The following is a 16,189-nucleotide window of genomic DNA, read 5'->3' as shown; positions in this document are numbered from 1 at the left end:
CAGCTGTGCTTACTAGCAATGTGACTTTAGAAAGGAGCTGTGATATCTCAGATCCTTAGTTTTCTAGTCCCTACCGTGGGGCTAATGAAAATATTTTACTCACTGGCTAAATGTAAATATTAAGTAAGACAACGCAGGTGAATTCCCTAATGGAATGCCTGACTTGTAAGGTATTGCCTTTATGTACTTTAAATGGAACTTACTACTTAGGAGACCAGGCATCACTCTTTTGGTTCCTGCCAAATTCGTAATTTGTTGCTGTTAGGTTCCTACACCTCCTGAAGTTTCTTTCAAAGATCACAGATGACCATACCACTCCCAGAAGAAAATGGGATGATATATTCGAAATACTAAAAGAAAAAAACTGCCAGCCAAGAATACTGTACCCAGCAAAGCTATCCTTCAGAAATGAGGGAAAAATAGTGTATTTTCCAGACCAACAAAAACTGTGGGAGACCAGCCCTACAAGAAATCTTTAAGTCCTGCATCTGGAATCCGAAAAACAGTAATCACTACTATGAATACACAAGAAAGAACAAAACCCACTGGTAGACAAAAATCCAAATGAGAAAGAAACTAAATCTTACCACCACAGAAAAACATAATGATAATGTAATAATGCCCCTGCTTTATTTCTGATTTTAGTAATTTCTGTCTTCTCTCTTTTTTTCTTGGTCAGTGTAAGGCTACATGACTACCAACAGGGCTAAGGCTCACAGATCCCGCGAGCCCATTGTACAGACTGGGTCACAAACCCTTCGCATGCAGGTCTGTGAGCTAGGCAATAGGAAAAGGTCCTGGGAGGTGTGGGTAAAAAATTAATAGGCTTTATTCAGACCTAGGAGCAGCCACCCTAGTGGCCTCCCGGAGAGTCCCAAGAAGCGCTGTGTATCAGAGCTGTTAGTCCTTTATACTTAAGTCCATAACCCAGGACACCTGGGTGCCCATATGCAATTACATTAGACAATTGCCAAGGAACACCTGGGCGCACGTGCATATTTACGTCAAGTGCTTGGCAACATTCTGAACATCTGAGAGGTCCTGACCATTTTCCTGTATTTCCCCAACAGTCAGTCTAGATAAAGGTTTGCAAATTTTGTTGATCTTTTTAAAGAAACAGCTTTTGGTTTTGTTGATTTTCTCTATTTTTAAAAAATTTCCTATTTCATATATTTGTGTTGTAATCTTTGTTATTTCCTACTTGTATTTGTTTTTTGTGTAGTTTGCTCTTCTTTTTATTTATTTATTTATTTTTATTTATCATTGTACTATGTAGTTGATTTTCATGGCCCTTTACTAATTCCTCTCTTTTCTGCCCCCATCAACATCATATCTGTTCTCTTAACAAGTTCAAGGAATTATTGATTGTTGTGTCTTTTTTTTCTATTTATTTTTATTAGCTCCCACATGTTTCTATTTTGTTAAGGTAGAAGTTCACATTACTGATTTGAGAATTTTCTTATTTTTAATATAGGTATTTACAGGTATAAATTTTCCTCTAAGCACTGCATGAGCCCTGCATCCTATAAATTTTGATATGTTGTGCTTTGATTTTTATCTCAAAAAACTCTCTAATTTCTCTGTGATTTTTTGTTTTACCGATCATTTATTTAGGAGAGTGTTGTTTAACTTTAACACGTTTGTGAATTTTCTAAATTTCCTTCTGATACTGTGGTCAGAGAACATATTTCCTATGATCTTAGTCTTTTTAAATGTATTAAGACTTGTTTTGTGGCAAAAACAAAAACAAAAACAACTGAATGTTAAAAAAATGTGCCTTTGCTTACACTGAAGTCCCCTTTGTCTGATATTTATATTGCCACAGCAGGTTTATTATGCTTATTTTTTGTGTTTGTGTGGTATATCTTTTTCCCCGTTCTTTTTTTTTTTTTTCAGTCTGTATCTTCATATTTAAAGATTGTTTCATAAGAGTGTGAAGTATATGTGGTTGTGTCTTGTTTTTTAATCTGGTTTTATATTTTTGGGTTCAAGTCTACTGAGTTGGTATTTGTTTTGTTTGTCATATCTGTTTTTTGTGATTCTTTTCTCTCCTTTTCTGCCTGTATTTGGGTGAATAAAATAGAGTTTGTATTCTACTTTGTTTTCTCTATTGGCTTATTTTTAGCACTGTCTGTTTTTCAGTTGCTTACTCTAGGTATTACGCTATGCATCTTTACCATAGTCCCCCTTCAAGTAGTATTAGACAACTTGCCTTTTGTGCACCTGTATAAAAGAACAGCAGAGCGTGAAGTCAAAACATTTACCCTCAGAAGAAGGCTTACCGCCACAGCATTGGGGCTTTGCCAGTCTCATCAGTAGCTGAGCTGGGCAGAGCCTTGGAGCAGTGTCCTCAGGGTCATTTCACTGTTAGCTTCACTGTTCGTGTTTGGAGGGCATGGTCAGGATTTGACCTTATAGGGCTTGGTGTCTGACCACAGAGAAGACTGGTGTTTGGTTTACAGCCAGCCACCAGCTTTCCTACCTTGGGCCATCTCTTTCTGCTTTAAGCCTGTACATTGGGTTTGTAGGTTTGGGGGAGTTCTCTTTGATCTCCAGCCCCACCACTGGATTTCTGCATTTTAGGAGTTCTCTGTCAGCTCTGCCCCAGCCTTCTGTGGGCCACTGCCTTGCACTCAGTGAAGGTCCCTGGTGCCTTGGAGGGATTTCTTTCAGCTCTTCTGTGCAGCCATTGCCTTGGAGAAGAGATCCCTGTTGCTTGGCAGTCCTCTGCTTTGCACTTGGAGAAAGCCAGTGCACTTCAGGGTACTTCTCTGCTGTCCTGCCCTGTACAGACTCTGTGGGCAGCTGCCTCCTATCTGGCGGAAGTCCAGAGCACCGGGAGAGGGGGCCTTCCTCCCAGCTCTCTGCTCTGCCCTCAGCCTGCAGTGTGCATAGACTTGCCTGGTGGGTTTTAATTCATCACAACCACCCATGTGCAGCTGTGGAAAATTCCTTCTGAGTTGAGCTCTTTTCTCCTTTTCCTCCTCTGTGTCCATTTCCTCCTTCTCCTGCTGCTCTGCCAGGGACGAAAGCAGCTGTGGACTCTCCTCTCCTGGGAAGGACTTGCCACTTTCTGGAATTTAGTTCATTTATTTTCCTTTGTATGGGCAATTCTCTGATGTGTTTTTTAAAAAGCCTCTTTCATAACTTATGCATCTCATTTTCAGAGTTTGTGTGCATCCTAGTTCATTTTGTGCTGCTATAACAGAATACCTGAGATGGGTAGATCACCAAGAGCAGAGCAGAGATATACTTCTTACACTTTGGGAGGCTGGGCAGTCCAAGGTTGAGGGACTGTGTCTGGTGAGGACCTTCTTGCTGTGTCATCCTGTGGCAGAAGGTGGAAGGGCAAGGATGAGAGAGAGAAGGGAGTACGGGGGAAGGGAGCCTAACATCCCTTTATCAGAAATCCACTCTTGCAGTAATTAACCCATAAAAATAACAGCATTAATCCATTGCTAGTCACCTCTTAAAAACCCCGCCTCTCAACACTGTTGCATTGGGGATTAAATTTCCAGCACATGAACTTTGGGGGACACATTGAAACCACAGCAGTGTGGAAAGCCTGTCTGGTGCCCCTTTTTAGAGTCAAGTTGCCACTCTGCTTTTGAGGCACTTTTGGATAGGCTTGGCAGCCCCCTGTCTTGCAGAGCTGAATTGGAGTTGGCCGTTGAGGGAACTCCTGCCAATCGCCAGATTCACTCTGATGCTCCTGGCTCTTCCTAGTGACCTGGCTTCTCGGGCGCTGGCTGACTTGGTGTCTCCCACTCCGGCTGTTGCTCTCCCGTGAGACTTCCTGGAGCCCAGCTGGCGTCTCCACCTCTGAGCAGTGGTTCTCTCCCTGCCAAGAATCTGCACAAACCTGCAGGAGGAAAGTGACATGCAGGAAGCGGGCTCATCTTAATCAGCTCCCCTTTTCTCTGGAATCTGCAAATCCTTGATGCCTTGGCAACTCTCCGGAGCTCCCCTGGCTCTCTTAGTTATTGGTGGGAGTGTTCTGCTGTAAGCTACTCTACAAGTGGAAGTCACCAGGGCTGTATTTGTAATGGGCAGTAATGGGATGTTACCCTTTTCATGACAGTGAGATGCTATTGGATGAATGAGGTTAGTGTAGAAAGATCATGGGATTTGGGATTGAGGGTCTGAGTTTGAGCCCCAGATTCACAAATGACTGGTTTAATGACTTTGGGCCTGTCTCTTCATCTCCCTGGATCTCACTATGTCTAATAAAGTAGGGATAACAATAACACTTATCTTGTTAGTGGAAAATAATACTCGTCATGATCCCTAATGTCCCTTCTCTAAGAGGGACATTCTAAGAATGACAGCGTGCTTGGCTCAGCCTGGCTCTTCTCTGCTGTTCTTGGCAGCTCTCGCCTGTGGACTCCCTGGTTGGGGGGCTAATGAATGGACAGCACAAGGTCATGGCCTGTTGAGCACAGCCTATGTCTGGATAGGAAGTTCTGTTTACTCAATTCTTGATGTCAGTGAGGAATTTCACTTTCTAAGAAGCCTTAAGTTGTGTCCTTCAGCGTGGCCTGTGTCAGTCATAGAGATATTTCAGTCTCCATCTTTTCTTTCTGTTTTGTTTCCAACTTATTTAGAAATCAGGTGGATACAAGGGTTCCTGCATATTGGGAACCTCCTAAGAGAGGTCAGTGTTACTATGTTGAAAGATCAATAATATTATTTTTCTGAAAACAGTTCACATATTAACTGTGGTTTTTTATTTTATTTGTTTTTGGCAGCTGGCCAGTACAGGGAACTGTGGTTTTTTATTTCTATAATTGATTTTGAAAATCTAAATCCAGATTGTTTTAGGCCACACCTGGACTTTTTCTTCTGTATTCTTCTTTTTCCTTTGTCCTTAGTTTTTTTCTCAGATTTAAAAAAAAAGGTGTACTTCTTTCTCCTCTTTCTATTCTCTACCTGCTTAGAATACCGTGACTGACGTAATGTACACATGGTTGTCTCAGATTATTACTTAGCAGAAATAAGAATAAGCTGTGAAATCCTGATGTACTGGTTTTCATGCCAATATCAACTCTTGGGATGGCAAATGGCCTGTGGATTGTTTATGATCAAATGTTTTGGTAATCCTATTTTCTGCTTCTTTTTTTTTTTTTTTTTTTTTTTAAATTTTATTTTGTCGATATACATTGTAGCTGATTAATGCTCCCCATCACCAAAACCTCCCTCCCTTCTCCCTCCCCCCTTCCCCCCCAACAATGTCCTTTCTGTTTGCTTGTTGTATCAACTTCAAGTAATTGTGGTTGTTATATCTTCTTCCCTCCCCCCCCCGATTTGTGTGTGTGTGTGTGTGTGTGTGTGTGTGAATTTATATATTAATTTTTAGCTCCCTCCAATAAGTGAGAACATGTGGTATTTCTCTTTCTGTGCCTGACTTGTTTCACTTAATATAATTCTCTCAAGGTCCATCCATGTTGTTGCAAATGGCAGTATTTCATTCGTTTTTATAGCTGAGTAGTATTCCATTGTGTAGATGTACCACATTTTCCGTATCCACTCATCCGATGATGGGCATTTGGGCTGGTTCCAACTCTTGGCTATTGTAAAGAGTGCTGCGATAAACATTGGGGAACAGGTATACCTTTGACTTGATGATTTCCATTCCTCTGGGTATATTCCCAACAGTAGGATAGCTGGGTCGTATGGTAGATCTATTTGCAATTGTTTGAGGAACCTCCATACCATTTTCCATAGAGGCTACACCATTTTGCAGTCCCACCAACAATGTATGAGAGTTCCTTTTTCTCCGCAGCCTCGCCAGCATTTATCGTTCATAGTCTTTTGGATTTTAGCCATCCTAACAGGGGTTAGATGGTATCTCAGTGTGGTTTTGATTTGCATTTCCCGGATGCTGAGTGATGCTGAGCATTTTTTCATATGTCTGTTGGCCATTTGTATATCTTCCTTAGAGAAATGCCTACTTAGCTCTTTTGCCCATTTTTTAATTGGGTTGCTTGTTTTCTTCTTGTAAAGTTGTTTGAGTTCCTTATATATTCTGGATATTAATCCTTTGTCAGATGTATATTTTGCAAATATTTTCTCCCACTCTGTTGGTTGTCTTTTAACTCTTTTAATTGTTTCTTTTGCTGTGTAGAAGCTTTTTAGTTTGATATAATCCCATTTGTTTATTTTTCCTTTGGTTGCCCATGCTTTGGGGGTCGTATTCATGAAGTCTGTGCCCAGTCCTATTTCCTGAAGTGTTTCCCCTATGTTTTCTTTAAGAAGTTTTATTGTCTCAGGGTGTATATTTAAATCCTTAATCCATTTTGAGTTGATTTTAGTATACGGTGAGAGGTATGGATCTAGTTTCATTCTCCTGCATATCGATATCCAGTTATCCCAACACCACTTGCTGAAGAGGCAGTCCCTTCCCCAGTGAATAGGCTTGGTGCCTTTGTCAAAGATCAGATGGCAGTAAGTGTGTGGGTTGATTTCTGGATTCTCTATTCTATTCCATTGGTCAGTGTGTCTGTTTTTATGCCAGTACCATACTGTTTTGGTTATTATAGCTTTGTAGTATAGCTTAAAGTCAGGTAGTGTTATGCCTCCAGCTTTATTTTTTTTGCTGAGCATTGCTTTGGCTATTCGTGGTCTTTTATTGTTCCATATAAATGTCTGAATAGTTTTTTCCATTTCTGAGAAAAATGTCTTTGGAATTTTGATGGGGATTGCATTGAATTTGTATATCACTTTGGGTAGTATGGACATTTTCACTATGTTGATTCTTCCAATCCAAGAGCATGGAATATCTTTCCATCTTCTTGTATCCTCTCTAATTTCTCTCAGCAGTGGTTTGTAGTTCTCATTATAGAGATTTTTCACCTCCTTGGTTAACTCAATTCCTAAGTATTTTATTTTTTTGGTGGCTATTGTAAATGGGCAGGCTTTCTTGATTTCTCCTTCTGCATGTTCACTATTGGAGAAAAGAAATGCTACTGATTTTTGTGTGTTGATTTTGTATCCTGCTACTGTGCTGAAATCATTTATCAATTCCAAGAGTTTTTTTGTAGAGGTTTTAGGCTGTTCGATATATAGGATCATGTCATCTGCAAACAGGGACAGTTTGACTTCATCTTTTCCAATCTGGATGCCCTTTATTTCCTTCTCTTCTCTGATTGCTCTGGCTAGTACTTCCAACACTATGTTGAATAGGAGTGGTGAGAGTGGGCATCCTTGCCTAGTGCCTGTTCTTAAAGGAAAAGCTTTCAGCTTTTCCCCATTCAGGATGATATTGGCAGTGGGTTTGTCATATATGGCTTTAATTATGTTGAGATACTTTCCCTCTATACCTAACTTATAGAGGGTCTTTGTCATGAATGAGTGCTGAACTTTATCAAATGCTTTTTCAGCATCTATAGAGATGATCATATGGTCCTGGTGTTTGAGTTTATTAATATGGTGTATCACATTTATTGATTTGCGTATGTTGAACCAACCTTGCATCCCTGGGATGAATCCCACTTGATCATGATGAATAATTTTTCGTATGTGTTGCTGTATTCTGTTTGCTAGTATTTTAGTGAGGATTTTTGCATCTATATTCATCAAGGATATCGGCCTGTAGTTTTCTTTTTTGGTTATATCTTTACCTGGTTTTGGTATCAGGATGATGTTTGCTTCATAGAATGAGTTTGGGAGATTTGCGTCCGTTTCAATCTTTTGGAATAGTTTGTAAAGAATCGGTGTCAATTCCTCTTTGAATGTTTGGTAAAATTCTGCTGTGAATCCATCTGGTCCTGGGCTTTTCTTTGTTGGGAGCCTTCTGATAACAGCTTCAATCTCCTTTATTGTTATTGGTCTGTTCAAATTTTCTACGTCTTCACGGTTCAGTTTTGGGAGCTTGTGTGTGTCCAGAAATTTATCCATTTCCTCCAGATTTTCAAATTTGTTGGCGTATAGTTGTTTATAGTAGTCTCGAATGATTCCTTGTATTTCAGATGAATCAGTTGTAATATCGCCTTTTTCATTTCTAATTTTTGTTATTTGAGTCTTCTCTCTTCTTTTTTTTGTTAGCCATGCTAATGGTTTGTCAATTTTATTTATCTTTTCAAAAAACCAACTTTTTGATTCGTTGATCTTTTGAATTGTTTTTTGGTTTTCAATTTCATTCAGTTCTGCTCTGATCTTAATGATTTCTTTCCGTCTGCTAACTTTAGGATTGGATTGTTCTTGTTTTTCTAGTTCTTTAAGGTGAAGTGTTAGGTTGTTCACTTGCCATCTTTCCATTCTTCTGAAGTGAGCATTTAATGCAATAAATTTTCCCCTCAATACTGCTTTTGCAGTATCCCACAGGTTTTGGTATGATGTATCATTGTTTTCATTAGTTTCAATAAACTTTTTGATTTCCTGCTTGATTTCTTCTTGGACCCATATGTCATTAAGTAGAATGCTGTTTAATTTCCATGTGTTTGCATAGTTTCCAGAGTTTTGTTTGTTATTAATTTCTAGTTTTAATCCATTGTGGTCTGAGAAGATACATGGGATAATTCCAGTTATTTTGAATTTATTGAGACTTGATTTGTGACCTAATATGTGATCTATCCTGGAGAATGATCCATGTGCTGATGAGAAGAATGAATATTCTGAGGTTGTTGGGTGGAATGTTCTGTAGATATCTGCCAATTCCAATTGGTCTAGAGTCTTGTTTAGATCTTGTGTTTCTCTACTGATTCTTTGCCTAGATGATCTGTCTAATATTGACAGTGGAGTGTTCAGGTCCCCTGCTATTATGGTATTAGTGTCTATTTCTTTCTTTAGGTCTAATAGAGTTTGTTTTATAAATCTGGCTGCTCCAACATTGGGTGCGTACATATTTATGATTGTTATGTCTTCTTGATGGATCAGTCCTTTTATCATTAAGTAGTGTCCCTCATTGTCTCTTTTTATGGTTTTTAGTTTAAAGTCTATTTTGTCAGATATAAGAATAGCCACTCCTGCTCGTTTTTCTTTTCTGTTTGCATGGTAAATCTTTTTCCATCCTTTCACTCTTAGTCTGTGTGAATCTTTATGGGTGAGGTGGGTCTCTTGTAGGCAGCATATAGTTGGGTCCTGCTTTTTGATCCAGTCTGCCAGTCTGTGTCTTTTAATTGGGGAATTTAAGCCTTTAACATTAAGAGTTGTTATTGAAAGGTGTTGATTTATTCCTAGCATTTTGTTGGTTGTTTGGTTGTCTTAGGTGTCTTTTGTTCCTTGCTTTCTGATTTACTGTTTGGTTTCTTTGTTTGTTGGTTCCTTAGGTTGTAGATAGTGTTTTTGTTAGCTTGTTTTCTCTTCATGAATGCCATTTTTATTGTACTAGCGGGTTTAGATTTTTCTTAGGTTTTTATGGCAGTGGTAGTTATTTTTCGGGAACCAAACCCAGTACTCCCTTGAGGATTTCTTGTAAGGGTGGTCTTGTGGTAGTGAACTCCCGCAGTTTTTGTTTGTCTGAGAAATATACTATTTGCCCCTCATTTCGGAAGGATAGCCTTGCAGGGTAGAGTATTCTTGGCTGGCAATCTTTGTCTTTTAGTATTTTGAAAATATCATCCCATTCCTTTCTAGCTTTTAGGGTTTGTGATGAGAAGTCTGATGTTAACCTGATTGGGGCTCCCTTATAGGTGATTTGACGCTTCTCTCTTGCAGCTTTTAAGATTCTCTCTTTGTCTCTGAGTTTTGCCAATTTGACTATGACATGTCTTGGAGAAGGCCTTTTTGGGTTGAATACGTTTGGAGATCGTTGAGCTTCCTGGATCTGAAGATCTGTGACTTTTCCTATACCTGGGAAGTTTTCTGCCACTATTTTGTTGAATATGTTTTCAATGGAATCTCCATTTTCCTCCCCTTCTGGAATACCCATGACTCGGATATTTGAGCGCTTGAGGTTGTCTGATATCTCTCTCAGATTTTCTTCCATGTCCTTGATTCTTTTTTCTTTCTTTTTGTCTGCTTGTGTTATTTCAAACAGCCCATCTTCAAGTTCAGAGGTTCTCTCTTCAACTTCGACAAGCCTGCTGGTTAAACTCTCCGTTGTGTTTTTTATTTCGCTGAATAATTTCTTCAGTTCAGCAAGTTCTGCTACATTTTTTTTCAGGACATTGATTTCCTTGTATATTTCCTCTTTCAGATCCTGTATACTTTTCCTCATTTCATCATGATGTCTAGCTGAGTTTTCTTGTATCTCATTCAGTTTCCTTAGAATTATCACTCGAAATTCCTTGTCAGTTATTTCAAGGGCTTCTTGTTCTATAGGATCTAGAGTATGAGATTTATTAACTTTTGGTGGTGTACTTTCTTGATTTTTTGTATTTCTGGTGTCTTTTTTTTGGTGTTTATTCATTGTGGCAGGGGGTTTCACAGTCCACCGGTTTGAGACTAATGACTAACTAGGATGTTGCTGTGGTTGCTAATTTGGTATGGCTCCCGCCGTGACTGCTCAGTTGGCCTCTAGTGTCTTGTGTGTGTGGTTGCCTCGGGTCTTGGGCTTCTCCGGGGATCCACCTTTCTGGTCAGCTTGTACTCTGCTGGGCTGGTGGATCACGTACCACAGGGTGTGTGATCTCTGTTGAGCTTTCACTTTCTGTACAGGACTTCTCCCCGTTCCGTGTGCTCTGGCCCAGGCTGTTAGATCGTGCAGTGGCGACCCCACCGAGTGTGTGGTTTCTGTCGAGTCTCCCCCCTCTGTGCACACTGTGCTGGGCTGGGGCGTGTCTTCTGCACCCCTCGTCTATCAGCTGGGCTTTCAAGACCCTGCTCAGCACCGCCTCGCCCAGGAAGTCTATCAGGTTTCTGCTAGGCACAGACAACCGGTCTCTCTGGGTGCCTTTGTAGCACTGTGTAGATCTTTCTCGGGTCTTGTTCACCTTTGTATCCCCCCGGTATAAACCGAGTCTAGTGCCTGCCTGCAGCCTGCTCTCCGGCAGGTTCAAGCGGACCTGGGAACTCTCCTACCACACTATTCCCAACCAGAAATTCGTTAGGCTTTTTTCCAAACTGGTGGTTGCAGAGATGTTATCTGCCTCCCAGTAACAGGAAGTTTACCGGGCCGGAGTCCAGGGTGTGGTGGAGTGACAGTCGGCCCGCCCGTACTTTCTAGCCCTCCCAACACTGGTCGGGACGCCCCACACCCCCAGCCCCGCCAGAGAACCGCGGAGGGAGTGGGAGAGGAGGCCGGCCCGCAGGGTCCGGAAAGCCCCGCGCCAGGCCAAGCAAATGGGCTCAGTGATGGCCGAGCAGGGCGGAGCTGCCCGCACCTGGGAAAATGGAGGCAGCACCGGGGCAGTGAGTGGCCTGGTGGTGCAGGCGGGAGCCGCGTGGGCCAGGGATCACTCACAGTGCTGTGCCAGGTCGGGCGCTCGCTCTGTCTCTGGTTTGTTGCCTTCCGTGTTCTCGGCGCTGCCGCCTCGGGCTGTTCAGTCGCGGTGCCGCTCGGGCGCTCCCAGGAATCTTCTTTAATGCCGGCCTGAAACCTCGAATCCTGAATAGGGCAGCTGGCCGCCTTCAGTGCGGCCCCAGCCTCCGGGATCCTGGCTGCATCCACAGCAGCCCTGGCGCCGTGTACCCTGTTTCAAGACTCGCTTTTGCAGCTAAGAATCAGTTCTTTTCCTGCTCCACACTTCAAAGCTGTTGCCTGTAAATGAGGCAGCCTCTCCTGCCGGGGGCAAAGTGGCGTTGAGCCCCCACGACCGGCCAGCAGCAGCAGTCCTCCCTTAAGAGATGGCCAGAGGAAGGTCCACAAGTTTCCCGGCTGCCTGAGGCCCAGTGGCCACCTTTTCCACCTCAGCTACTCCGCGCCAGCCGCCGCAGCCGCCGCCATCTTGAAACCCCCTATTTTCTGCTTCTGTAAGAAACAATATCATTAGGTGAAAACTATGCTTTCATTAAAAATGTTCTGTCTGTTTGCATGAATTCTTTAATTTTGGGGATGAACAAAAGAACTCTTAAGGACATTAGTTGCTCAAGTTTGACTGAAATCATTGGATGTTCTGTTCAAAATAGAATGAAATATATTGATTTTTAGTGAAACAAATTGAGTCATCACCTCCCACTGACCAAATCATATGCTATAAGAATGTTAAGATTTATCACAAGCTTCACTCCAGCTTGGCATGTGGGACAGATGCTAGCAGCCACCATGGCCTTGTGCTCTTTCATCTATTTTATGGTGACACTGGGTACCTGTGGCCTGATCTGTCCGGACAGCAGTTCTCAGTCAACTCTGGGTCTGCATACCAACTCTGTTCCTGTGTATGACCTTGAGAAAACCATTTCAGTTCCCCGAGAGCATTGAACACTATTGCCATGTCCATTAATGTGTGGATGGATAAAGAAAGTATGGGATATATACACAGTGGGATTATGGTAAGTGAAATCAGCCAGACACAGAAAGGCAGATAGTACATGTTCCCATTTATATTGGAGTCTAAAGCAATAGAGCTCATAGAAGCAGAGAGCAGAGTGGTGGTTACCAGAGGCTGGGGGACAGGCAACGAGGAGACGAAAGACAGGTACAAAGCAGCCTCAGTAAAAAGGAGATTGATTGTCCGGAGTGGTGAATATAGCTAATAATTGAGTACTTTACACTTCAATATTGCTGAGAATACATTTCAAATGCTCTCCTCACATAAAATGTTAAATATTTGATATGTTAATTAACTTAATTTAATCATTCTGCATTGTATTCAAATATCATAACAGGACTTTGTACTCCATAAATATATACAACTATAATTTGTCAATATATAATAAAAAACATTGCTATAAAACTGTTTCAAACATAAAGGTACAAAGAAGAGTGAAATGGCTCGCTGTATATCAGTCACTCAGATTCAAAGGTTATCAAGATTTTTATACATTTACTTTATATCTTGCTTTTTTATTTGCTGAATTATTTTAAAGAAAATCCCTGAGACATCATGTCATTTCACTTCTTCATACTTTAGTGTGCATTGCTAAAAAAAAAAAAAAAAAATGAATGTTTTCTTATATAACCACAATGTTCATATTATACTTAAAAAAATTAATGATTACTTTTTGGTAACGTTTAACACCAATCCATAATCAAATTTCCCAGATTGTCCCAGAGTTTGTTTTTATCACCTTTAAAAGGGGATAAAAATACCGTTTTTCCCCCTTTGGCAGGGATTTTTTGGGAGGGTATTAAATACCTATTTTGGATCAAAAGATATTGAAGTTCTGTTATACACCAGGATCCCTTGCCTTAAAGACTTTATAGTTTGAAGAACATATTACAATATTTGGCACATGGTAAATGCTCAGTAAATATAATTGTCAGTAGTGACAAAGACTTTCTTCTCTATAAGGAGCTTGCAGTCCAAAAAACTTTATTTTTTGTTGTCAAACTTTAAAAAAAATTTTTAAAGTAAAAACTGCTTATAATCTCACCACTTTAAAAATTTTGTAGGTTGGCTGTCCTTTGTAAAGGCCTGGAGAGGCAGAATCCAGCAGCAGCGAGCACCTCTGAGCCCCAATTCTGGTCTCTAAACACTCCTTCTCAGTAACAGGAGACAGAGCTCCTTGGAGAAATGGTTTGTTTCTAGGTCTGGGGCTGGAAATGAGCCAGAAAGAAAGCTGGCAAAGAATAACGAGGCCTAATACAGAAGACACGGGAACCAGCCTAATGGGACTCCTATTGGCCAAAGATGGGACAGTTTGGACATCAAAAAAGAACGTGATGGTGACCAACTGAAATAACAATTACAGTAGTCCCCCCTTATTCGCAGAAGATATGTTCCAAGACCTCCAGTGGATGCATGAAATTGTGGATAGTACCAAACCCTATATATACAGTTATGGTGATCTTTCTTATACATACATACCGATGATAAAGATAAATTTATAAATTAGGTACAGTAGGAGATTAACAACAATAATAAAATAGAACAATTATAACAGTATGCTATGATGAAAGTTATGTGAATGTGGTCTCTTTCCCTCTCCAAACATCTTATTGTACTGTACTGAACTAGTTTTGGACCGTGACTGACCATGGGTAACTGAAACTGACCATGATGGTCAAGGGGGGCTACTGTGTATGAAAATCCATCAGTTCATAATGTTACTAGTGACACACAACTCTTTGGTCATCAGTGGGAGTTGTCAGGGCACCGCTTCTCCACTCAGTAAGTGGAGAGAAAGACTCCACCATCTGTGAACCCTCCTGCCTGTGCCGGCTGTGTTTCGGGATTACCAAATGGCTGATGAGGAAGAAATCCTTATAGGCAAATTCTAGGTTATAAGTGCAGAGAAATTAGAGGAGGAAAATCACCATTTTGTAATCCCCAATGAAATAATAGATCTGGGCAACATTTCATAGCAAAGGCTCAAACCCATTAGGAGAAAGGTCAATGGGAACTCTGTAACGTATGGGCCATGCTGACAATTGAACGTAAGCATTTAGCTCTGGAAACTCCACTAAAGTGACAGTGAGGTCATATGTATGGAAGTAGTGGGAAGTGACCCACATTCCTTGTGCACTGCAAAAGCTCCAAAAGACAGTAGGCAGCTTTGGATGTCAGTGTGGTGATAGCAATAAAAGCAGGAGACTTGCTGAAAACCGTCATATGTGTTCATTATAACCCCAGATCTCCTCTACTCCTGAAGCAGGTGACTGTTCCTCCTTCACCCCAGCAGAAGATTAGTATTTGACTCAGTGTGGAGTAAAATGAAATGCATCTAGCTGGGAGTCAGCAGGCACAGCTGGAGAGACATGCCCTGCAGCAATCAAGGGGAATAAGTGAATATCAAGGTGTTCCACCTCATCTGGCCATCCACAGAACTCTGAGAGTGCTCACAGCTACGCTGTACCCCCACCTAGGAAATTCCTCCCTAGGAGCAGGACCAGACCTAAAGCGCAACCACAGGGGTTCCCTAATGACACGGCACAGTGAGACCACCCCCGTGGTGAAGCCCTCCGCTGCTGTGTTCCATCCATGCCACTCAGTGTGTGCGTTCTTTTCTCTCTGGAAATGCCATTCACAGCTTGGCCAAGTCTCATACTGTGGTGACTTTTCCTTCTTGGATAACTTCGCAAGCGGCATTAGGCATCACAAGTAGATTAATTTCCTTCCTCATTTTAGCAGTGTTTACTGAGAATGCATATGGGGCTTAATGAGATACCTAAACCATAAGTGTTCTATCTAACATTAGGCAAATTAGATAATTTGCATGATATCTGCCGGAGCCCTTTGGGAGATTTATCATCTATAGATTGAAGATGATTTGATTATTTAAAGAAAATTTTTTTCATATTGCAGATTAATATTACTGTGTTGTATTCAAAAATAATTCTGATTACTTTTCTGCCCTCCTGCTTCTTAAAGAATGATGCTTAGACACAGAATTCCTGTGGCAGCAGCTTATCAATTAATATACATGCCTGAGATCTGTGGAGTCCTTGCCTTGATATTTACTATTTATGATCACCGATCTTAGTGAAGCACTCGGCCTCTCTTTGCAGCCATTTACCTCTTCCCTGTCAACTTTCTGACATTTCCTTTGGTGCAGCTAAATGATAGTGATGATAACGTTGCAGTTTCAATTTATTCAGTGCCCATTGTTTTTTAGTGCATTATCTCCTTTTATCCTTAGTAATTCCTTAGATAGGCACGACTCTTACTCCAGGAAAAGAAGACTCAGAAAGGTTGAAGGCCTTCCCTAAGCTGATAGCACGACAGGTAGGGAAAGACCAAGGCGTTTATTCACACCTGCATCTAACTTCACTGGCCCAGGTCTCGTCCCTGTGCTGTATAACTCTGCAACTGTTCTCTTCAATCCCTCTGTCTTTCCCTCTGGCAATGACATTGGTATTTTACAGAGGAAATAGATGCCGGAAGGAGTCAACTCTCTTATCCACACCTATTCCCCGTTCCTTACTTTTCTTAATTCTTGAAAACCTTATAGTAAGGAGACCACAGGCTTAGGGACAAGTACATATTCTTCAACAAGCATGATCTTTGATTTCCATTTTTTCATTTGCCAAATGGGGATAGTAATGCCTACCTTCCTGCATTATCCCAGGTCTCAGGGCATGTGAGGTGCTCTTGAGCTCAGTGGTGTTGTGGGTATTATGGAGTCTGTGAGCAGGTGTCTAGAGAACGCCATGGGCAATAAGTAAACATTATCGGCTATTACCTATATTGTCATTTTCTCCTTTCAAAGT

At 41.2% G+C, this 16,189-nt stretch overlaps 1 protein-coding gene across 6 annotated transcripts in view; it reads left to right on the top strand.

The window, feature by feature from the left end:
- TRAPPC9 (trafficking protein particle complex subunit 9) overlaps positions 1-16,189 on the top strand; it is a 649,394-nt gene that overhangs the window by 106,071 nt on the left and 527,134 nt on the right. The window lies entirely within an intron of this gene.

Source organism: Cynocephalus volans, chromosome 15 (genome assembly GCF_027409185.1).
Source record: "Cynocephalus volans isolate mCynVol1 chromosome 15, mCynVol1.pri, whole genome shotgun sequence".
NCBI lineage: Eukaryota > Metazoa > Chordata > Mammalia > Dermoptera > Cynocephalidae > Cynocephalus > Cynocephalus volans.
Note: the sequence above shows the minus strand (reverse complement) of the source record. Positions and strands in the feature narration are given on the sequence as shown.